Here is a 26,469-nt window from a genome sequence, read left to right on the forward strand (position 1 = left end):
TATCAACAACGCATGAGGAGAAGCTACAATTATAGGGTCAGACCTCACACATTTGAGGTAGGAGATCTTTTTCTCAGAGAGAATGCTCGAAATCAACCAAACAGAGAGAACCAATGAAAATTTGAATCTAATTGGCTAGGTCCATATGTCATCACTATCGTCTTCGGGTCTCGAGCATATCAGTTAGCAACTTCAGAAGGGAAACCACTGACAGATCCAATCAACAACATGCATCTCAAAAAGTTCCATACATAAGTTGTGCAGAGAATCAGGCTCGTAAAATCTCAGAAAATACCATAAACATTCAGAAAAAATCCTTAAAAAAGTACAAAAAGATGAAAAAAATCAAGAAAATAGTAAAGAAAAATCATTCATCCAAATGATGAAAACCATTTCGGTGGTGCCTTGGATAAGTACGATGGTGAAAACCTGGCAAATAGGTGTCATTCATAAGGGTTTTGGATCCATTATCTTTCAAATTTGTTGCAATTACATCCATTGCATCCACTGATACATCCTATCTACCATGACTTGTTATTGCTCTACAACTAGGGTTATTGCCCCATGTGTCCCACATCATGCTTTTACACTGACACCTAACTGGGGGCAACATGATGGTATGATGAAAGAACAAGGATCCGATCAACTACTAAGAGGGGGGGGGGGGGTGAATTAGTAGATAGAAAAAATGACAAACTTCACCAATCTCAAAATCAATCTCTCAAAGTAAACTTAGAACTATCAATGCAATATCACTGTCAAGATAAAATTGTAAAGCTAAACCGGTTGACTGTTACAATAGATTAATAGTAAACAACTTGAAACTCACAAACATCCAAATAATTTTACTGACATATAAGTAAAACTTCATTTCATGTTGCTGCCAGTTATCATGACTTATCAAAGTGGATTAAGTAGTTAAGGAAATCAACCATCGAAACATAACCACAAAAACATTCACCACTTGACCCATTTTTTTTGACGTGGAAACCCAAATGGGAAAAAGCATGCTGAGATGAGGCTTACAAGATAACTATTTGAACTCTTATGAAGTTCACCCTATTAGGAGCCAAGCCTGTTAAAGCTTTTACAAAAAGTCCTGTTAAGAATAGATCCTATTAGAGACCACCCGGTTAAGGGATTGACTATAATGCCTTGTTAGAAGCAATACCCTATGAGGAGTAACCTTTGTAAAGGATTTAGAATCCAAGCTAATGGATCACCTTGTTAGAGGATTTGAATAGCACCAAGCTTGTTAGAGCTTACCCAGTTAGGGGATTTAACTGTTGTAATTGTTAGAAAACAAAAGGAGTTTGTTGATCTGTTTGAATACCAATACTTGCTTGTTCAGATCCTTTTCATGCTCCTATCTTCCTTTACTCAAACTGCAGATACATCATCTGGTTTGGCAACCATACACTCTACTAACTTTTTCCAACTCTGAAACTAAACAACTCATCGACCTTATAAACAAATCAACTAGGCTGGTAACACCACAAAAACCTAATTCACATAGAGATTACAAACAAGTCGGTTCAAGTATGACTGTTGGATTACATAACAATCTCTACACATCATTCAAGAAAGCCTCAACTGCTCCTTGATTATTGCTTCATAGAACTTAGTAACTCATCACGCGCTTTGCATTACATGCAATATACTTTCTCATTCCCAAGACAAAAACTATTACCTCAATGCACCAAAAACACTTTGAAACTCTCTTCATACAATATGCATACATGTCATAATCATTACCGCTCATCATCAGATCATAAACCAATATAACTAATTCACCATACTTAATAGATTAGGGTTTATGAAATCAACCGGTAGGGTTTACCAATTCAACTCTCCAATACTTAGCAATATCGGTTCACTCCACAAACTTAACTACCGGTTACAGTTTCCTTTCACTATCTCTTCCTACCACTTACAAAACAACATTAAAACAATATCATTATTGGTTAATTGACATCAATGACAACATAACATTTTAGTAATGCAATCTTCATGCAAATTCCAACACAACGTTCTTATCCTAATGATGGGAGTGGATTCTCAAATACTAGTGGTTCACCAAGATACTCATTCGGAAAATGTCCTGAAAAAATCCAAAAACATTTGCAAAATCTCAAAAATCCAAAAACATTAAAAAACAAATCAAAATCCAAAAACATTTGAAAAATCTCAAAAATCCAAAAACATTAAAAATCAAACCAAAATCCAAAAACATTCAAAAACATCAAAATCAATCCACAAACATTGCAATAAAATTGTTCCTTGTACATAAACATTGAATCAGACATAAAATAGTATTGGAGCAAAACTCAAACATGACCACCTATTAGATCCACAAACAATCGACATCTACATACAATTGTCACATGGATACATCTTTCCTTACAACAAGACATGATGACATATTTCTTTGACAAGAAAATTTGGTTTGACTAATAGGTACTTGGTTAGATTATTGCTTTTTATATTAGGTTCCTATGCTACTCCAGGATATCCACAAGTGATTAGAGTAGCTGGGATGGTTCATGATATCTTTTTCTTTGTTTTCTATTTGCGGATTGTTCCAATGAAGTTTTGGGGCATGTACTAATGGTGTCTATGTAACAAGATCACTAAGCTTTGAGATCCTATGCAAAAATACAGTCATGGATCACTATGGCTTACTAACTATAGTGTATACTTCAACCATTTGTATATAAACCATAATGGAGGGGAGCCTTCCTTGCGATGTTTGTTTATAGGTGGAGCATTCAACCTTGGTTTCTGATACCTTGGGCAAGATTAGTACTACTGTGCTTGAAGAGGAAATAAAGCATTATGAATAAACCATGGATCACCATTTCATCTCATCTATCTATATTGTATTCCGTTGCAGGTCGCCCATTCATTTGTTCATTCATACATTATAAATATCTTTTGTCAACATGCATCTACAATTAAATAGGGTTTCTCTGAGGAAGCTTAGTATAAAGGATTATCTTGAAAATAATTAGATGGAGTATTTTGATACATCACCTCACATTTGCATTTCATATTTGCATTTTCCAACACATTTGCATTTATACATCATGTAGGATAATTGGCATTATAGATAGTTGCATTTCACTTTCTTATATATAACCATTCGCATCAGGGACATTCCTTTGCATTACTTATCCTTGCACTAACCATTGCATTTTAGGATACATTTAAATTCATTTTAGTACATTCATTGCATTTAATGTCATTTTCATTTTAGTGTACTCATTACATTAAAATTCATTTAGTACATTCATTTAATGCCATTATCATTTAGTGTGTTTATTATATATAGTATCATTTCAAATGCATCATCATATTATCATCTCTCTGTAATGTCCCTGATATTATTAAATAATTGTGTGTATGGCCCTGAAAGTTAAATTGATTATATCTCAGGCGTTTTTTACTTTTGGCGGTAACATTTTGGCCGTGTCGACACTTTTTTTAATCCTTCGAGAAGTTTCCTCGAAACCATATATATGGCTAAGTTAGTCATTGTTGTAGGTATGCAAATTTGGTAATTTTCTTTGTATGTCCAAATTCCTATTGGAGTTCTGTTGTCTACCATTTCAAAGGTGAAAGATCCTCCCTACTTGGTATCTACAGTTTTGGTGGGAGTAATTCCCCACCCTATTCTGCTCTGCTCTTAGTTCAACATTATTGTAATCTGGAGTACCTATCTTTATCAATTTGAAGGGATACTATTATTTCCTCTTGAACGTGGTTATTCTTTCTCCAAAACTATTGTTCGTTCATCATTTCCTCTTGCATGTACAAATCTCTATCCCGATGCAATAAACCATCTCCATGACTTGAACTATATTACTTTCTAGCGATTATATTATCGACGAAGTGGAAGAGAGTGCAGGTGTAAGGCATGCAGAAGGAGAGAAGCCCCCATACGGGTGACCCTAGTCACCGTACAACCCCAAGACATGATACGCATGACCCTAGTCACTGTATGACCACCCAACACTGTACAAGTGACTCCTAGTCACCGTACAGCCACCCAACCACCGTACGGGTGTCCCCTCCACTGTACGATAGATCAGTCCTTGGGCATCGTACAGGTTCAGAACATTACAGTGGTATCAGAGCTGGTGATCTTGCCAGCCTGTCGGGTAGTGGATGCAGGTGTACACCAGAAGGAGGTATTGTTCCACCGACCAAATGGGGGAGCCACGAGATCCTGCCAATGAAGTCATGGCACTATTAAGGGAGATAACCAGAAGCCAAGCTCAACTCAACAACATCATGGTCAGAGGGGAAGAATGACAAAAACTCATGGAAGATACATTACGACAATTGGCCATGGGAAAAAAAATGGAGTGTTGGCAAATGACACTCATCCGATTTAGTTGTGTTGTCACTGATGGCAACACACACCATTTTGGGTTGGTCACTTAACCGGTATTCATTGTTTGGAAACCAACATTCAAGTCATCTGACAAATAAGGAACCAACACCGACAGACAAGGGAAATTGACAAACTAGGAACCGGTATATGATGTTGACACATGAGATTGATCCGACAGGTTTACATGAAAACGATCAAAGGCATCGGTCTTGAAGTTTAATGAATTTATTTTTGTCTAGGCTAACATGTAAATAAATTATAATATCATTGTAAGTCGACATAAGGTATTTATGTTTGTGTTTGGGAAGGGTATTTAAGTCAGTCCGGTTAGGTTATTTTGTGAATGTAAGAAAAAGGTAATGGAATATAGTGATGTGATATTGTGTGAGCAATCTTAATCGACAGAATGCGAATATAATATTCTACAGTCAGTCTTGAGTATTGGTTTAGAGGTTTGGGAAGTTAATCAAGATATCGGTAAGGGAGGACATAGTGTAAACCGGTACAAACTATGCTTTAACTGAAACTCATCCAGCATAGCAGATGCACCTTCAAAGTTCAGAATTTTGTATGTAGCTCCATATTTGGTGTTTGTAGTCAGTGAGGCTCCTTTTGTGATGAGAAGTGCACTTTAGGCTATTGACCTTGCTACATTTGCAGGCCCCTATTGTAATATTTATTCATTTGGCTAGTGAATAGATATTGTGGGTCACCAATCCCTATGTGGTTTTTCCTCTTTGAGGTTTTCCACGTATAAATCTCCGTGTTATGGTGTATGCTCTTGTGGTTGCTTCGTTTCTATTTGATGTTATATTCTTTTATGGTTACCGGTTATTGAATTGCATTGTTAATAAGGTTAAAATTGATTATACCGACAAAACATTGATTCATCACCTCCTCTCAGTGTTCTTGGATTCCAACAATTGGTATCAGATCCTGGTGACTTGGAGTAAGTCTAATAGCTTAAGGAAGATCCTAAATCTAGAATCCATGGAGATGAGTCTACATAAGGAACTTGAAGTAGCACTTAAGGACTATGATGCTGAAAGGTTGAAGAAATTGAAGCTGCAAGATGAATTGAACTCTACGAAGGAATTCATTCTTACCCTGCCGGAAAGGTTGTCATCTGTTCAATCTAAAAGGAAGGAACTTTTACAAAATCTGGATGATGAAGAGAAGGATGCCCTGAAAGAACAATGTTAGAAGCTGAGTTAGGAGAATGGTGTGACGAAGAATGAAATGCAAGGCATGACTATGAGGATGTCCTAGGAGATTGAAGACTGGAAGAAGAATGAAGAAAATCTTGGTAGATCTTTGAAAGTCAGATCTGATGAATGCATTAGGTTAGTGCATGAGAATGATGTGTTGAGAACTGAGTTGGTGCAATCATAGAACAATGAGAAAGAGATAGAAATAATGATGTCAATCCTAAGAAGTGATCTAGATGCTACAAATGAATACAAAGAAAATTTCAAGGTCAGTTCTGCAAGGTTTGATGAATTATTGAAGGATCAAAGAGACACGAGAAAAACTAGAGGTCTTGGATTTGAGCATAGAGAAAGATCTGGTACTGCAAATCAGGGGAATCCACCAAAAAATCAGAATCAGAAATAACCGCTAAGGCAACCCAATGCACATAAGTTTAATGGTAGATGCTTTGTTTGTAATAAGTTTGGTCATAGAGCAAGTCAATGCGGGGATAGAGAAAATAAGAATAATAATGTTGTTCCTAGTCAGTGTTCTGTTATTGAATTTTCATACTGATTGCAATTTAGTGGAAAATTCAAGTGCCAGGAAAAAGATTACAATTACACAGAGAAAATCCTAGATCTTTCAATTGTTTTCAATTTATATATTTCATTTTTATACGATTGGAAAGATTAAGAGAAAGCAATCTACTGAATAAATGTTTCTCTCACACAAGACCATGAGAGTGATCTTTATTTTCCTATGCAAAGGAGAAATGCAAAAACTAAATAATACAAATGCATAGGAAAAGATGAGAAGGGAACCAACCATTGCTTGGGGGTATATGGCTGGCATAAATCTGTTTCTATTGGTGTAGGTATGCATACCCAGTGTCTATTAGCCTCCAATTGTCTCCTGGCCCTGAAAAGGAGAAAAGAAGTATGTGTTAGATCCAAGGGATCCAAGCAATGACTGATCATTTGCTAACCATGCCTATGAATTTATACTATTCAATCATGATCCTTTTTGACAGAAAAAAAAAGCATCAAAGAAAAAAGAAAGGAAAGATCATTCTCATTGCATTAGAGAATCAATTTTTTTTCTAATTATGTTTGCTTAATGTGCAGAAGCAGGTTAAATAAAAAAACTGCAGATTTCAGATTTCATGTATGAGTGGGATTAAATGAGGCTCCCACAAGGGTTGAGCCCAGCTCATAGAAACTATATGACTATTCAGAGGAGAGTGTTTTGATATGCTTGGTCCCAATGGTGCTTGGAAGACTACCTCCATTAATGTGATGATTGGACTTTCAGCTACTACTTCCAGAACAACATACATACAGGCTTGAGGGCTAGGCTTAAAAAAAGGAACGTGCATATTTTGAGGCTTCTATTCTAAAAGAGCATGGTTAATTGTGCCCAAAACATGTTCCAGAAGTGTATCATTTTGATTCTATAATGGCCATAATTTTTATGCACTATGTGGAGCCTCCACACATCATTCTGCGCAAAGTCTTGATCAAAGGCACCGAGTACCCATATTTGGTAGAGCATATATCAGATTATATTTTTAAAACTCTTTTCCATATCTCTCTTATGTATGTTTCTACTACAGAGCACAAGGCTGCAGTTGCTCGATTCTGCAACAATGTGGAGATGGGTAGGCTTACATAGTAGGTTATATTTTGAGATCCCTATATGATATCCCCAATCAGTCGTTTGACTTCTCCTTACCTTGATGAAGATGTTAAGGCTATACGGGAAGATAATCAGTTGAAGTTGGAAATTTCTGAATTGAAATCAAAGTTTTGTGAAAGAAAACAAGCACTTATTCATGGAGACTTACATATTGGATCAATTATGGTAAAAAGTGACTCAACTCAAGTTATAGATCTAGAGTTTACCTTCTATGGACCTATGGTTTTGGCATAGGGGCCTTTCTTGTGAACTTAATTCTAGAATATTTTTCACAAGATGGACATAGAAGATATGCAAATGAGCGTGAGGACTATAAACAGTGGATTCTCAGATGCATACAAGAAACATGGAACCTTTTTGAAGCAAAGTTTATTGCATTATGGAATAAAAACATAGAACACTGTGGAGATGCTTATCTAGAAGCTATATACAACACCCCCAAACTCAAATTGATTGTGCAATAGAAAATACATGAAAGACTTATTCCATGATAGCCTTAGATGCTATGGTACAATTGGACAAGCAGTTTTGTATGTGGGAGATCTTTCTTATGCAAGTAACTATCTGTTGCATGACAATAGGAGACGAAAAACCCATTAGCGTAGTTTCTTGCATGAAAAAATTTGAAAAGTCAAGCAAAGCTCACGAACCTATTACACACTGCTGAGATTTCAAAAGAGAAAATGGAAAAAATTGCAGAGATTTCTTTAAAAATGCAGCTCAAAAATACCTTTTTTTGATTTCATAACTGAAAGAATGCGACGGTTTATGTCGAAACCCTTGCAAATTCAAAATTTGAACAAACCAGTTGAAGTCATGGATGACTGCCAAAGGAGGAGAGTCAGCTCGCAGTTTGCATCCCCCATCTTCCTATTCAAACCCTAGCATGGAGGCGGAAACTCTTCTACAGTGATAAAAATGCAAGAATGAATGATAAAAATTAGGTTTTACTACTGCCTATATTTCCTTGTCTCGCCTTTTCCCATTTTTATGGGATTTCATTTTATTTTTAACAATGCAACTAATGCATAGTGGTCAAGTCCCTAGACTCCCAGTTATGAGATGTCATGCCTAGCCGTGGGGAGGCTATAAAACCCTTAAGTCTTTTAAAAGACTTTTTAAAATCAAAGATGTAATTAATTTTAATAATTAATTATTATAATAATGTTGACTAAAATAAACTTCTAGCAACATTAACATAATAACTAATTATTAAAATTAATTAGTTTTATATATAAAAAAGAAATTTCCTATCATCATATCCTTATGAGGAAATTATTAATTTTGCATCTTTGTAGCCCTTTTTGAGTTCAATACTTTTCACCCATAGACACATTGAAAAATTGTAAAATGAATATTCTAATTGGATGAGTTATAAATCCAATTAATATTTATTATAATTGTGTCTTAAATATTTATTCCTAATATGCATATGGAAGAAAAATATTGAACTCAAAGAGGATGGAGTGATCTCATGAGTTTGGGGTCGGATTTGGGCATAAGGTGCAGTTATACATGGGTTTGTGCCAGTTCTCCAGTAGTTGAAGCTTGATTTTGAGTGTCACATGGGTCAACCTTCAGTTGACCAAGAGTTTGAGCCAGATTTCACACATTTATGCAAAATTTGAAGCCTTTTTTGGTGGTTTTCCTTCTCTGCTCGGATTTTGAGATCTTTTGAGTTGGAAATCACTCCAGTTCACTTTCAATTGACTTAGAGTCATCTTATACTTTCTTTTGGAAGGCCCTTTTGTATAAAGGGGAAAAAGGTTTCATTTTAGGTGGTTCTAGATTATTATTCTCATGCTTGGTAGAGAATTCTTCTTGTAGCTCACATTTACAGTTTCTTGACAGAAAATTCAATAAAGCCATCAGTTTATACCTTATATTTCTGAGTTTATTATTTGATATGTGATTGAGAGTCATTTTTATATTATGTTATTGATTAAATAACCTTTTTGAATTTCTATCTCATGCATGAATCATAGGTTATGCATTGTGATTTATCAGTTAATTGTTTGAGAAAGCCATTTTTCCTTTCAATATTCTGAGTTAAAATCCCTTGCATAAATCATTTTTTGTGATATAAATCAGAGGTGCTTTTGAGTAAAATAGGTGATTTTAGAAATTTTTGCTGTCATTTTTCAGATCAATTTGGGGTATCACTTTACTGAAGTTATTAGTTTTTTTCTTTCCATCTTTATTTTTTACCTTCTCCCTTTTCCAAGCAAAAACTCTTTTCCCAAAGTTTTATTAGAATAGGTGATCCATCATTATTAGGAACCAACCTATTCGGAGGTCCAATCATCCCATTAGTTTACCCACAGACTCATGATTGTTCCCATGTTATCCCAAAGTGATGAGTTTTAAGGACTTAGTTTTCCGGTGCACTTTTGGGCCTTAACAGTTTTGGCATGCCCGATGGGACCTTTTTCCTACTAAGGTCAGAGGTTTTATTGTTGTTTTTGATATGCATCAGTAAGTTGTTTGCCTGTAGTAAGGTCATATTTGCATATCTGGTGACTCTGTTTGTATGAGGAGTGAAAGGATCAATGTTTTTCATATTTTATGAGACAAATCTAGACTAGGAGCTCAAGTTCTTTCGAGTATTTACAGCTAGAGCCTCCTAGGAGAAGAGGAATAACACTTGCAAGGGCTTAGCCTTTGAGTTGATTTCAATTATCAACACCTGATTTTCAGGTATATAGAACGAGAAGAAGATCATCTAAGAGAGAGGAAATCAAGCATTCAGCAAGTCCAACTTGTAGATCAGGGCCATTTGATCCTCAAATTTCAATATTTCCAGTACTGACAACAGCCATTATAAGTACAACATCTATTACAGCACCTGCTTCACTTGTTGTTCCTTCATTTACAGTTGTTGTCCCTCCTCCTTATCCTATAATGGCCCTTCCAAGGGTGCATGCATTTGTGCCTTTTGATCAAGGCAGCCCCTTAAATTGTGTTCAACATCATGATGTGCCATTGGCAGCATTAAAAAGTTTGCCTGACTTTACTGGTGAAATCCAGACTATGACAATTGATCATATAAGGGATGTTGCTTCCCTGTGTAGTGTGCATCATGTTATCAAAGAAGATGTGGTTGTTAAGTTATTAGTAGCATCCTTCAAGGGTAAAGCTTTAGAGTGGTACAGAATATTAGCTGTAGCTTCAATTAATTCATGGGATAGGCTTGGCGAATTGTTTACCAAACATTTTGAAGACAAATCTGATCACCTGTCTTTGGTAGAGCAGCTGACCACCATCAAACGTGCTCCTCAAGAGCAAATTATGGATTTCAATAGCCATTTTCAAAGAATGTGGAATAGGATTCCTATTTCGATAAGACCTTCGGCAAACCATGCTTTTTTATATTATTTAAAAAGTTTGAATAGTGATGTAGCAGTAATCATACAATCTATGGGGGGTGTTTCTTTGCCCCAAGCTTTTGGTATTTCAGTTAGAGCTGAAAATAGTCTTATCCAAGTGGGTAAAATAGCACCTAGGCCTCCAATACCCATCTTTCCAAATATCTAGTCTAACATGTCATTAAGTATACCACCTTTCAACCCTTTTCCAATTGTTCCTAGCCAAGAAATAGTGGTTACAGGTCCTTCTCTGGAGCTGTAAGATATTAAGAACAACCAACAAAAGATTGAAGGTTTTCTACAAACTTTCAACAATGAGCTAGTAAACCTTAACTTCAATAGTTCCAAACTAGGCAGCCTTATTAGACTCAAAACCAAGTTATAATTCAGCCTTTCCAGCAACCGAACCAAGGCCAATACCAAGGTAACAGGTAGCCATATCAGAATAATAGTGCTAGAAATAGGTAGAATGTCAATCAAAGACCTTATAGGCTTTATGCACCTACACCTGTGAATGCAGTCAAAGATATTGTTCCTATGCAAAACAATCTTGCCACAGAATATGACTAGTGCTATCCTTGCAACCAGCCTCATAATCAAGCTACTTGTTCAAATAGGGTCATTAATCAAGCATTAATGGTTCAAGGTACTTTGACTTCACAGTTTGTTCCTGAGGGTGAACTCGAGCAACAACGGGATACAATTCTAGCTGATGCTACTTACATAAATTGGCAAGGAGATGAGTTTTGTGCTATAGGCAAAGATGATCCTCATGTTTTTGTATACAATAGAGATAAGAAAAGAGCTTTGGATAATGATTCTGCATCAAAAAATAAAGATACAACAACAACAGACTCATCTATGCCTAGAGTACTACATATTATACAAAGAAGTCCTCCTGTGGCAACTCAAGAGAAGTGACAACAACAAGTATACCCTGTTGTTGCTAAGGTTCAACCAAAGGTACATGCCACTATTCCATTCAATATAGTTGAAAATATGAAGAAAATAAATGTGGCTATGTCTATGTGGGACTCTTTAGCCATTCCAGGGAAAATTGGCCTGTTGAAGAAGGCCTTATCTGATGAGGTAGCTCCTAAACAAGTTGCTAATGAACCCCACAAGGTTGTCTTGACTAATCAAGAAACTGTACCTCTCAACAGTAACAACAAAGGGAGTAAAATACAATGTAAAGATGTGAAACCTCCTCCATTCTATGTCTCATTAATCATTGGGGATAAGCTGGTTCATAATTGCATGGTTGATAGTGGAGCTACGAGCTCAGTCATGCCAAAAAAGATAGCAGACCAGTTAGGATTAAAATATGAACCTCTTGAGAAAGGAGTAGTGTAGTTAGATGGCTTATCTATTAACACAGTGGGTCTCATTAAGAAAGCAAGTCTAACCCTTCATGCTTGCCCCAATTTTTCTATATCCCAAGATATTTATGTGATTGATTCACCCCATACTTTTCTCTTTGTTTATCAAGGGAATTCATAGCTAAAATAGGGGGTATCTTTCCTCAGACTAGTCTCATATGCTTTTCTGAACTAGGTATAGGACAAAGGTCACCATAAAGTCTGATGTTATTGCTAAGGATCACATTGAAACTTATGTGCCTAGCCCAATAAATGCAAACTATTTAGTTTTTGAGCATGATGATCATTCTATTTCTACCCCTAGTACTCAAATCGAAGATATTCTAGACATCCTATTGGATGAATGGGCAACAAAAGATGCTCATAGTGCACAAAACAACAAAGTGGAAGATGCTAGTTTTGGGACTTATATGATTTTTGAACCATATTCCGTTATGCCAAATCTTGTAAAGGATACAAGTCAAGTTTCAGAGCAGCAAAATCAAGTTTGGTAGTTGTTCTTTGATGGATCAAAAAGCAAAAATGGGGTAGGTGTAGGTGCAATGCTTGTATCTCCACAAGGTGAGAGATATTTTTCAGCTTTCCATTTTGCATTTTCTTGTTCTAATAACAATGTTGAGTATGAAGGCTTGATTCAAGGACTGGAGTGGGCTAGAAAAAGGTAGATCAAATGCTTGCAAGTGTTCAGTGATAGTGAATTTATTGTCAACCAAGTCAAAGGTTTGCATATTGTTAAAAATGATGCATTAAAGTTATACAAAAATAGGGTTTGGGATATCATAGAAGAATTTGACGCATTTAATCTTGTATCCATCCCTAGAATCAAGAATCAGCATGCTGATAGACTTGCTGCTATAGGTGCACAATTCAATATAGTTGAAAATGTTAACCAAGAGAATGTGCAGCATCATGTAAAAATTTTTGTTAGGCCTTCGATTCCTGATAACAATATTAATTGGCAATTTTTTGACAACGATGAGCAGATTTTAAGTTTCCTCATGGAAGAGGATGTGTTTTCAATCTCTAATCAGAACAAGTTGAACCAACAGTGCGGTGATTAGATCATTCAACTGAAATCAAATAAGTTGCCAAGAGGATTGGTTACTTTGGAGACAATCTTTAATCTTGATGACTAGGCAAAAAGGAATAAAACCAGCATACTGGTTAAGGAGAAGCACTATGAAGAGGTTGAAATATTCAAAAGAAAACTCCTCAAAATTGGTAAGATTAATTCTCAGAAAGAAAGAGAATCTTTTATTGCTTTGTTTCTGGAATTTAATTATGTATTTTCTTGGGATTATCCTGACTTGAAAGGATTTGATCCTCAACTTACCCAGCATACCATTGAGTTAGAGCCCAACACCAAGCCAATTAGGCAAAAGTAGAGACCCATCAATCCCAGATTAGAGCCCCTTATGCTTAAAGAATTGAATAAACTCTTAGATAGTGGCATTATTTTTCCTATCAAACACACTTCATGGGTTTCTAATCTAGTTCTAGTCAGAAAAAAGAATGGAGAGTTACGCCTTTGTGTGGATTTCAGGGACTTGAATAGGGCTTCTCTGAAAGATAGACACCTGTTACCTTCTATGGAACAAATCCTGCAGTTTGTTTCTAGATCATAGAGGTTTTCCTGGTTAGATGGTTATTTTGGTTATAACCAAATTCTTGTAAAGGATGAAGATCAATTCAAAACTGCTTTCACTACGAAATGGGGCATGATGGCTTATAGGAGGATGCCTTTTGGGTTGTCTAATGTTGGCGCTACTTTCCAAAAGGCTACGGATATGGCTTTCAATTATATTATGTATAAATTTGTTATGGTTTATTTGGATGACATTATTGTTTACAACAAATAGGTTGATGATCACATTGATCATCTCAGACTAGTGCTTCAAAGATGTAGAGAATTTGGTATTTCTCTTAATCCTAAAAAGTCTATATTTGTTGTTCATAAGGGGAGACTTCTAGGATACTGAGTTTCTAAATATGGTACTACAATTGACCATGAGAGAATTCAAGCTATTCTAGATCTGCCTCTACCAAGTCATAAGAAAGGGCTACAAAGTTTTATTGGAAGAATAAATTTTGTAAGGCATTTTATACCAGATATTGCTAACTTGTTGAGGCCTTTGACAACAATGTTGAAGAAGAATTCTCTTTTCAAGTGGTCTAAGGAGGGGAGGAGCACTTTTGAAGAAATCAAAAAGGCCTTATCTGCTGCCCCCACATTGGTAAATCCTAATTTTTCAAAAGATTTTATTTTGTATGCTTATAGAGGATTTGACACTATTTCTGCTATGTTGGTTCAAAAAAATGATGATCGACTTGAACAACCCATTGCTTTTTTTAGCAAAGGATTAGAAGAGTATGAACAAAGATACAGTTTTGTTGAAAAACATGTGTTAGCAGTTGTTAAAAGTCTCAAGAAATTCAGACACTTGGTTTCTAATAACAAAATTCATTTGATGGTTGCTCACCCAAGTGTCAAAGATTTCTTGCTAAGCAGGGATTTAAATGAAAAGAGAGTAGGATGGATTACTAAAGTTATGGAGTATGATGTGAGCTTCCATGTTACCAAGCTGGTAAGAGGGAAAGGTCTATGTGTATAGCTAACTGATGGAGAAGTTTCAAATGCAAAATTTGATAAAGAGATTGTCATGGTTCAAGATGATCCTGTTGATCAAGATAAATCAGTCAGTTGGGTAACTGATATGACCAATCTTCTTCAAACTGGAGAATATCCAGCTGGTCTTGACAAAGTAAAAAGAAGGTACTTCCATCTTCAATTTGTTCCTTATGTATTAATCAATGGAAATTTGTTCAGGAAAAATTATAGTGGAATGCTTCTTAAATGTATTGATACTTTTGAAACCCATAAGATTCTATTTTAATTCCATGATGGACCTTTCGGAGGTCATTATAACCCAAGAACAACAACTTGGAAAATTAGGAGGACTGGTTTTTACTGGCCAACTTTATTCAAAGATACTCGTGCTTGGGTAAGGAAATGTGGCAAATGTACCATGTTCGCAGGAAAGAAAAAACTGTCTGCATCTCCTTTGTAGCCTTGTTTAGTTGAACAACCATTTGGAAGATGGGGTATTAATTTTATAGGCCCCATTAATCCAAGTTCCAGTGTTGGTCACAAATGGATTTTGACAACAACAGATTATTTCACCTGTTGGACTGAAGCTATAGCACTTAGGGAGGCTAATGAGTTTGTTGTTCTAAACTTTTATGAAGACATCATAACTAGATTTGGTGTTCCTGAGTCAATCATATCAGATAATGCCCTGGCATTTGTTGGTTCAAAGGTCACTAAATGGGCTTTAAAAAATGGCATTTTTCTGAATACTTCTTCGAACTATTACCGACAAGGTAATGGGTTAGCCGAATCAACCAATAAGAATCTGATCAGGATTATTAAAAGGACACTGCAAGAGAACAAGAGAGATTGGCATGCTACACTTAAATCTGCCCTATGGTTTGATAGAATTACTCCCAAGCAGATTATAGGAAATTCTCCTTACATGTTAGTGTATGGAAAAGAAGCAAGACTACCTATTTCAAGTGAGTTTCCAGCACTTAACCTTGCTAACCAACTTATTTTATTTGAAGAAGGAGACCCTTTGCAGTAGAGATATACATAGTTGCTTCAACTTGAGGAAGAAAGAGAAGAGTCCTATAGGACAATGGAGTATCGTCAACTCCAGACCAAAAGAACCTTTGACAAGAAAGCAAATTTTAGAAGCTTCAAGGAAGGAGATGTGGTTCTTAAGTGGGATGGTCTTAAAAGGAGATCAAGACACCATACCAAATTTGACAATATTTGGACTGGCCCTTTCATGATCATGGAATGCAAAGAGCATAATGCGTTCCAACTCTCAAAGATGGATGGGGATATCCTACCAATCCTAGTCAATGGGATTCATCTCAAAGCATGCTTTTGATCCAGGTTTTTGCTAATAAGTTCTTTGCACATCTTTTCTTTGTTTTTTGGTTTTCGGTTGTTGTTTATGTTTCAGCAAAAGGGCTTTTAGATTGTTTTGAAAATTCGCTACTTTTACCCCTAAAACCATTCAGATTCAAGTTTCTGCTAAATGAGTAATCTGATGAATTGTTGATGTCAGGCTTCGCCTTGTCACCAGAATAATCATGTCGTAGAAACATTGAATCTGAATAGATTCAGAGATATGAAGTATCAATGAATAATTATTTAAGGGACAGGGTTGTTATTCTGAAACCTTATAATTACACTAATGAGTTTCATTGATAACAGCAAAGGGGGGAATAGTTAAAAGATCCATTTGTTTTCTAAAGTTCTAAAAATGACTCTTGAAAGGGACATGATTTGTTCATGAAACCTTTATAGTCATACATGAGAAAAGATGCAATTTTTTTCTTTTAAAGGACCAGTTCTATTCTTCGAGGTTTCTTGCTTTTTCTAAGTTTTTATTTTCTTTCCAAAAAAGTGCTTTTGCACATTTGTGGTTTTTTCTTAAACCACCCTAGCTTTCTAGTTTGTTGTTCTGTTTTACTGTAAGGTTGTAAATTTTAAATTTTCAAGAGGTTTTGTTACTACTGAAGGTCTAAGAATGACTCTATTCACCCAATTGACTGTTTAGGCTACTAGTTTCCCAATGACTAGTAGTCAGACATGAAGCAGAAGTCACCAAAATTTTTACTAAATTTTTATACTGATTTCAATTTAGTGGAAAATTCAAGTGCCAGGAAAAAGATTACAATTACATAGAAAAAATTCCAGATCATTCAATTGTTTTCAATTTATAATATTTCATTTTTATACAATTGGAAAGATTAAGAGAAAGTAATCTACTGAATAAATGTTTCTCTCACACAAGACCATGAGAGTGATCTTTATTTTCCTATGCAAAGGAGAAATGCAAAAACTAAATAATACAAATGCATAGGAAAAGATGAGAAGGAAACCAGCCATTGCCTGGGGGTATATAGTTGGCATAAATATGTTTCTGTTGGTGTAGGTTTGCATCCCCGGTGTCTCTTAGCCTCCAATTGTCTCCTGGCCCTAAAAAGGTGAAAAGAAGTATGTGTTAGACCTTAAGGGATCCAAGCAATGACTGATTATCTGCTAACCATGCCTATGCATTTATACTATTCAATCATGATCCTTTTTGATAGAAAAATAAGCATCAAAGAAAACAGAAAGGAAAGATCATTCTCATTGCATTGGAGAATCAAGGTTTTTTCTAATTATGTTTGCTTAATGTGCAGAAATAGGTTAAATAAAAAAACTGTAGATTTTAGATTTCATGTATGAGTGGGATTAAATGAGGCTCCCACAAGAGTTGAGCTCAGCTCATAGAAACTATATGACTGTTTAGAGGAGAGTGTTTTGATATGCTTGGTCCCAATGGTGCTGGGAAGACTACCTCCATTAATGTGATGATTGGACTTCTAGCTACTACTTCTGGAACAACATACATACAGGCTTGAGGGCTAGGCTTAAAAAAAGGAACGTGCATATTTTGAGGCTTCTATTCTGAAAGAGAATGGTTAATTGTGCCCAAAACATGTTCCGAAAGTGTATCATTTTGATTCTATAATGGCCATAATTGCTATGCGCTATGTGGAGCCTCCACACATCATTATGCACAAAGGCCTAATCGCTGGCACCGAGTACCCATATTTGGCAAAGCATATATCAGATTATATTTTTAAAACTCTTTTCCACATCTCTCTTCCGTATCTTTCTACTACAGAGCACAAGGCTGCAGTTGCTTGATTTTGCAACAATGTGGAGATGTGTAGGCTTACAAAGCAGGTTATATTTTGAGATCCCTATATGATATCCCCAATCAGTTGTTTGACTTCTCCTTACCTTGATGAAGATGTTAAGGCTATACAGGAAGATAATCAGTTGAAGCTGGAAATTGCTGAATTGAAATCAAAGTTTTGTGAAAGAACACAAGCACTTATTCACAGAGCCTTACATACTGGATCAATTATGGTAACAAGTGACTCAACTCAAGTTATAGATCTAGAGTTTACCTTCTATGGACCTATGGTTTTGGCATAGGGGCCTTTCATGGGAACTTGATTATAGCATATTTTTCACAAGATGGACATAGCAGATATGCAAATGAGCGTGAGGACTATAAACAGTGGATTCTCAGATGCATACAAAAAACATGGAACCTTTTTGAAGCAAAGTTTATTGCATTATGTAATAACAACACAAAACACTATACATATGCTTATCTAGAAGCTATATACAATACCCCCAAACTCAAATTAATTGTGCAATAGAAAATACATGAAAGACTTTGTCCATGATAGCCCTGGATGCTATGGTGCAATTGGACAGGCAGTTTTGTATGTGGGAGATCTTTCTTATGCAAATAACTATCTATTGCATGACAATAGGAGACGGAAAACCCATTAGCGTAGTTTCTTGTGCGAAAAAGTTTGAAAAGTCAAGCAAAGCTCCTGAACCTATTATACATTGCTGAGATTTCAAAAGAGAAAATGGAAAAAATTGCAGAGATTTCTTTAAAAATGCAGCTCGAAAATACCTTTTTTCGATTTCATAACTGAAAAAATGCCACGGTTTATGTAGAAACCCCTACAAATTCAAAATTTTAACAAACCAGTTGAAGCCATGGATGACTACCAAAGGAGGAGAGTCAACTCGTAGTTTGCATCCCCCATCTTCCTGTTCAAACCCTAGCACTGCAGCGAAAACTCTTCTACAACGATGAAAATGCAAGAATGAATGATAAAAATTAGGTTTTACTCTTGCCTATATTTCCTTGTCTCACCTTTTCCCATTTTTATGAGATTGCATTTTATTTTTAACAATGCAACTAATGCATAGTGGTTGAGTCCCTAGACTCCCACTTATGAGATGTCATGCCTAGCTGTGGGGAGGCTATAAAACCCTTAAGTCTTTTAAAAGACTTTTTAAAATCGAAGATGTAATTAATTTTAATAATTAATTATTATAATAATGTTGACTAAAATAAACTTCTAGCAACATTAACATAATAACTAATTATTAAAATTAATTAGTTTTACATATAAAAAAGAAATTTCCTATCATCATATCCTTATGAGGAAATTATTAATTTTGCATCTTTGTAGCCCTTTTTGAGTTCAATACTTTTCACCCATAGACACATTGAAAAATTGTAAAATGAATATTCTTATTGGATGAGTTATAAATCCAATTAATATTTATTATAATTGTGTCTTAAATATTTATTCCTGATATGCATATGAAAGAAAAATGTTGAACTGAAAGAGGATGGAGTTATCTCATGAGTTTGGGGTCAGATTTGGGCATAAGGTGTAGTTAGACATGGGTTTGTGCCATTTCTCCAGTAGTTGAAGCTTGATTTTCAGTGTCACATGGTTCAACCTTTAGTTGACCAAGAGTTTGAGCCAAATTTGACACATTTATGCAAAATTTGAAGCCTTTTTTGGTGGTTTTCCTTCTCTGCTCGGATTTTGAGATCTTTTGAGTTCGAAATCACTCCAATTCACTTTCAGTTGACTTAGAGTCATCTTATCCTTGCCTTTGGAAGGCCCTTTTGTTTAAAGGGAAAAAAGGTTTCATTTCAAGTGGTTCTAGATTATTATTCTCATGCTTGGCAGAGAATTCTTCTTGTAGCTCACATTTACAGTTTCTTGACAGAATATTCAATAAAGCCATCAGTTTATACCTTATATTTTTGAGTTTATTATTTGATGTGTGATTCAGAGTCATTTTTATATTGTGTTATTGATTAAATAACCTTTTTGAATTTCTATCTCATGCATGAATCATAGGTTATGCATTGTGATTTATCAGTTAATTGTTTGAGAAAGCCATTTTTCCTTTCAATTTTTTGAGTTAAGATCCTTTGCATAAATCATTTTTTATGATATAAATCAAAGGTGCTATTGAGTAAAATAGGTGATTTTAGAAAAAAAAATTGTCATTTTTCAGATCAATTTGGTGTATCACTTTACTTAAGTTATTAGTTTTTTTCTTTCCATCTTTATTTTTTACCTTCTCCCTTTTCCAAGCAAAAACTCTTTTCCCAAAGTTTTATTAGAATAGGTGATCCATCATTATTAGGAACCGACCTATCCAGAGGTCGAATCATCCCGGTAGTTTACCCACAGACTCATGATTGTTCCCATGTTATCCCAAAGTGCTGAGTTTTAAGGACTTAGTTTTTGGGTGCACTTTTGGGCGTTAACATGTTCAAAGTGTAATAAGTATGGTCATGGGACAGAAGATTGTGGAATGAATTTGAGATGTCATGCATGTGGAAAGTTTAGACATATGGCTAATCAATGTAGGTCAAAAAATGGTCAAGGACTGAACAAGGCAATTCAGAAAAATAATGTCACTTTCTATGCATGCAACAAAATAGAACATATTGTCAAATATTGTAGAAGCAAGAATACACCGTAAGGGAATAACATATCAAACAAGAAAGGAAAGCAAAAGGTTTATGAGATCTAGCAGGCTCATCCTAAACAGTGGATTAAGAAGTCTAAAGATCAATTGACAGAGGTAAATTCTCCAGTTACTCAACCAGCAAAACAGAATGTTCCTACACCAACAAGAAACTTATTTGGTAACTAAGGTATTACCCTTAGGGGGAGGCAAATTAATGATGAATCTTGCATTACCCCTGGTAGAGGTCTAAAAGCTTGTTTTAGATCTTGGTGAAGATAATCTGGAGACTTACTGGCACTGAGATAATGGATTTTGTATCCGGTATCATATGACGACGTGCATTAATGTCAATAAAAAGTTAGGGTTTTCCTAGAATAAAAGGGAAATGTTGGTTCATTTTTTATCACACAACATTTGGAGTGAAGCAGAGCAAGTTCAAGGTGATTCAAGGTGATCAAAATCATTTCAAGCCAATTCCAGTGCATTTACAAGAGATTTTCAAGAGCTTTCACCGGCGAAGGTTGTGTGTAGGAGAAAAAGTGACACTAAGCAAACATGCCCTAATCTCACTTTCAATCACACATTTGTGGAATACAAAAGAGCCTAGAGGTATCGCACAATTGGCTACTTCTTTTTGTGGAAGAGAGAGCCATGGGCTACCTATTAGGATTTCTATTCCTTTGTTGTAATTGAAGGATAAAATGATGCAAGTTCAATCCCTAACCCCAAAGTGCAAGTATGAACTAATAACATGATTGCAGAATTGAACTTAAATAATGGAAAGCTGTAAACACAAGGACAAGGAAAGAATGCAAATGCATACCCGATGTTAACATCTGAGTGAAAATGTTCGGAACGGGGGCGCGGGCGCCACTGTCTTGATTCTGCCCCTGAAACTGCTCTGGAAATTGTTGTTTTGCACTCTGGAAAAGTTGTCAAAAATGCTGAAAATGATGTCTGTCAGGAGGACCAGGGTGCCCAGCGCCCCTGTCCCAAGGACCAGGGTGCCCAGTGCCCTTGTCCTGGCAGGACCAAGGTGCCCCATGCCCCTGTCCTGGTCTTTTGCTCCGAAACTTGGTGTGAAGTTCTGTCTCTGTCTGCTTCTCCCGGATCTGTCACCTGCAGCATCGTCCAAGTCTCGAAACCTGCACTTATATCTGAAAAGGTGTTTTGGGTGGCTATATAGGGTTTTGCCTTAGTCAAACCCCCACTTCAGTGATTTCCACCTCCACGAATAGCCAAGTTGTATTGTAAAAAGTATTGTGTGTGCAGACCTAGTGTGTGTGCAAGGTCCTAAAATGCAAGAAAGCAAACTAGAGCAACCTAGAAAGTAAACCCTAATTGCTTGTAAATGATAATGTAAATGCTCTAAATCAAGATGCAAAGTGATCTAAAGCATGAATAAAGGATATATTGAAGCTTATGCAAAGACATGAAAACAACATGAAATCATACCCAACCCCAAGGGAGGGGTACAAGCCAATCTTTAGTCGGTGATCCCTTATTGCTCTCCAATGTCTTCAAAGCCCTAAATGGATGAATGAAATTGATGAATGCTTGATAGATGGATGTTGAATGTTGTTGAAGTCCTCAAAGATCTACTCTTTCGCTGCATACAAGGTCCTTGAAAGCCAAAATTCCGATCCCTTCAAATGAAGAAAGAGAGCTCTTATGTATGAAACCCTAGGTCGTAATTTCGTCTTTTGGCCGACCTAGAGATTGAATCTCCTACCAATTTCTTGGGGTTAAGCTTTATTTTATGATTGGATCGCGCTCCTAAAATTTCGGGAAAAATGTCCAGGACCATGTGCACTCTGGGCGCCATGGTCCTGACAACTTTTCACCAAATTTTCAGGGCCGTCGGATATGATAATTTTAGAGTGAATCCCGAAGTTACGGGTGATTTCGAGATGTTTTGACCCTCGAAATCAAACCCCCAAGTTCAAAATAGGACCTAATTAGGGTTTTTGATTAAATGATGTATTGGAGGAATAAAATGAAAAGGGCACACTTTAATGAAAGGGCCCAACTTTATGATATGGAATATGATGAAATAGAACCTTAGACCTAATTAATTTAATTAATTAAGTGCTAAAGGGGAAATACAATGCAAAATGCAAAATGCGCCAAGGCGGGTGCTAAACTAGGTGTGAAATTGTACCACCCTAGCAAGTGCGTACAATTTACGATGCTACAGGTTGTGAGGTATTTTATCAGTTTTCGAGCTATGCTTTGTTTGCAATGGCTTCTGAATCATCAGTAGGTGTGGCTACCCCTGTTGTTGTTAACATCAAGGACCGTCCACGCCCAATTTTCAAGCAATGCCCTCAGATTGCGAAGGTTAATGATTCAGTTGGCACATTTTCTAGGGTTCCTGAAGGAGTTTTGTATGTCGAAGATGTTCATGCATATAGTCACTACACTTTGGAGGATTTGGGTTCTACTAAGATCAAGAAAATGTATATTGGCACCTTGTTGAACTAGGATGGATCGATGAAACTAAAATTTCAAATTCTGAAGGATCAGGGTTTTACCGACATTTTTGAGATGCCAAAATTTGAAGATGAATTGATCTAGTATGCACTAAGCCATGTCCATGATGAATTCATATGGCTAGACTGGCCCCACAAAATCACCAAGGAGGCTATTCATGTGATCACCAATTTACCCCAAATCGGTCCAACCCCTGGAAAGAAGAAGATATCTAATAATGAGGTGGAGAAGTTAACTGGTGCAACATTTGACAACTGGTCAATGAGGATAAGCACTATCAGAGACAAAGCAGTTCAATTTGCAAGCATGATCATCGGTTACAAGGTAACCCAATCAAACTAGTTTAACTTTGTTCTAGTTCGTGCATTTACTGTGGTCACAAAGTGATTATAGAGGATGAAAAGCTAGATCTATGTCAATGGATGTGTGATGAATTGATAATAAACCTAGGGAAGATTAAGGGTGAGAAAAAGGGTATTTTCCGGTATGGCAACCTTATTGTCTATTTAATGCTTTTCTTTCTGAATGAGTTACCTAGAACCGGAGACCCAATGGGAATTTGATATACTGGTAGCAAAAAAATCAAAGATGCTATAAGGAATATGGGACAAGATAGGGACTCCATTCTTTGGGATTATTTCAAATCATTCCGGAAAGCAATGAAGAAGAGATAAACAGTTCCAAAGCATATAGTTAACAAATACTCAACTAAAATTTGTTTTATGGTAAAGAAGGATGAAACACTAATGGAGGTAGTGCAACCAAGGAATAACTAGATAACATAGATGGGCTATGAAGTAGATGCTGGGATCTTGGACTTTTATGCCAAGACTCTTATTGATGCACCGATTGATGAAGCAGAGAAAGCCTTTGAGACTACAAAGCAAAAAGAAACTGAATTTGAAATTGGACTCTGTAAGAAGAAAAGGGAAGGAAAGATCAAGAAGGTTGGGGAAGCTATACAAAAGATGTCTTCTGAAATCAAACAGATTATAGGACTACCTGAAGGATCTTCTCCGATAGCAGTTCAGGCTCCACTAGCATCAACAACTGAAAAGGGTGTAGTAAAGAGGAAGGAACTAGAGACTTATATTGCCCCTGTTACATCTGGTTTTGATATTGATGTTCTCCCCTCACAAATTCTCAAAACTTACATCAGGATACCAAGGAAGAACGCTGAGGAACTAAAGAAGTAGAGAGTGAAGGTCACCTCTCTAACACCCCCAAAGAAAATTTTGAAGGAGAGGAAGCCCACAGAGAAGAAGAAACTGGTTAAGGAGTCTGCTTATACTCCCAACATGAAGAATAAATTAGATGTAGATATAGCTCTCAAATCCAGTAAGAGTATTGAATTCATTCCTCCTCTCTCAGTTGTTGAGTTGATTGATCAAATAACTAAAGATGGAATTTTGAGTAATATACAACATTACTATGTACATATAGATGACAAGGAGCAAATGGAAATAAAGGAATTAGTTTTGTTGTACTTAGATATATATAAGAAAACATTTTTAGAGATTGAAAAATAGATACTAATTGACTTGTACAATAAACTAGATTCTAGGAGGTTATCTGTGGTTGAAGAGGATAGACATATAAAGGTACAGGAGTTGTTAACTATTTGTGGACCCATAACTGATGAAGAGATACAACAGTGTTTAGTTTTTGCAAATAAAACAATTTTTTGGAGTAAACACCAGCATGTGAGTCTCATGGTAGGTAGTGTAAATGAGATAGTAAAGGATACATATGAGGCTTGGGTAAAATTCTTTGTAGATAAACCTAGATTCTTTAGATCATCAAAAGTCCCTTAAAAGTCTAACACTCCAGACATCCCAGTAGATGATAAGAGGAAAGGCATATTGGGAATGGATACACCAGTTCTAGACCATAAAATATTAGAGGATATTCCTTCGGTAGAACCACTTGTACCTAATATAGAGAAACCTGTAGATAACATTGAAATTGTACAGGATAAGAAGGATACGTTGGAACAGATCATTCCGGATATAGAGTTTATTGATGTGGATACAGAAAATAAATAGGTTGAGTATATTGAACCTCTGGCACCAAATGTACATACTAAAGAAGTTAAGGTTGAACGGGTTACTGCACCAAGTGGCGAAGCCACTGGTGAAAGTCATAAGGTTGAATCCTCCAGGAAGATTTTGGATAGTCATTCATTGTTGGTACTTGACTCATCTGGTGAAGTTGATTTTGCATAGAAGAATATTGAGCAGCTGAGTAGTTTTGAATTGATGTATGTTGCAGCTTAGAAGTTAAGGAAGGAAGGGACTAAAAATAAGTAGGCTATTGAGCAGGTAATTCCGGTTCTACAGTAGCTTGCACTAGAATATAAGGTAGATCAGATTGGAAGCCCATCCGACAAAATGAAATGTTTGATAGAGCATATTTCCAAAGAGTTTAAAACTCTTCAACAGGTATCAAACCAACAGTTGGTTGAGTGGTATAATGCAACCCAGAAGGTGACTCGTGACAACATGATTTCATCTGACAAGGCTAAGTTGATAGATGAGATAATAAAGATTGATTTGGCTCTAAATGAGTCTAGCACTATATATAGGTCATGAACTAACACTGACAAACTAACAACGAACCTTGAGGTGAAATTGAAGGTGGCAAAGGCACGGTTAGAACATTTGGCTAACAGTTTTGATGGTACTTAGACACTGACCAGTACCTTTGATGGTCAGATTTTGATAACAGAGTCTGAGATTTATGCATTAGAGAAGGACATGGATAGGCTAATTTGACATGCAAGGGAATTAAGAGGTTTGGTGAGTCCCCTGTTGAACACTTTGTTACTTCATAAGAGGGAAATCATAGAGTTAATGAATAAAACTACTCTGACAGACCTATCAGAAGAAGAGCTTCATTCATATATTCTTAATGGTTTTATATCCATTTTGAGCTCATTGAAGACAGGTTGGGATACTTAGGATTTTTGAAGAATGCTTACCCAGATATTTTCAAGTATATCTAGATCCGGTAATCACATTTTGGTTTGTATAGAATTTCAATTCTTATTCTTTTTTGCCCCGGTCTTTGGCATTGTTGTCAAAGGGGGAGAGGTTGATGTGAAAAATGATTGGGACATAAGAAGTAATGTATAACTTAGGGGGAGCAGTCTTCCAATAGTTTCTAAGATCAATTTTGGAGTTTTTGGCAGGGAACTAGAACAACGCTTAAGCGATCCATTTTTCACATGAGTGTTGCAATCAATGCCAAAGGGGGAGATTGTTGGCAATTGACACTCATCTGGTTTAGTTGTGTTGTCATTGATGGCAACACACACCATTTTGGGTTGGTCACTTAACCGGTACTCACCGGTTCATTGTTTGGCAACCGACATCCAAGTCATCTGACACACAAGGAACCGACACTGACAGACAAGGGAAACTGACAAACTAGGAACCAGTATATGAGGCCGATATAGGAGATTGATTCGATAGGTTTACACAGAAATGATCAAAGGCATCGGTCTCGAAGTTTAAT

The sequence above is a fragment of the Cryptomeria japonica genome, chromosome 7 (genome assembly GCF_030272615.1).
Source record: "Cryptomeria japonica chromosome 7, Sugi_1.0, whole genome shotgun sequence".
NCBI classification, from domain to species: Eukaryota; Viridiplantae; Streptophyta; class Pinopsida; order Cupressales; family Cupressaceae; genus Cryptomeria; species Cryptomeria japonica.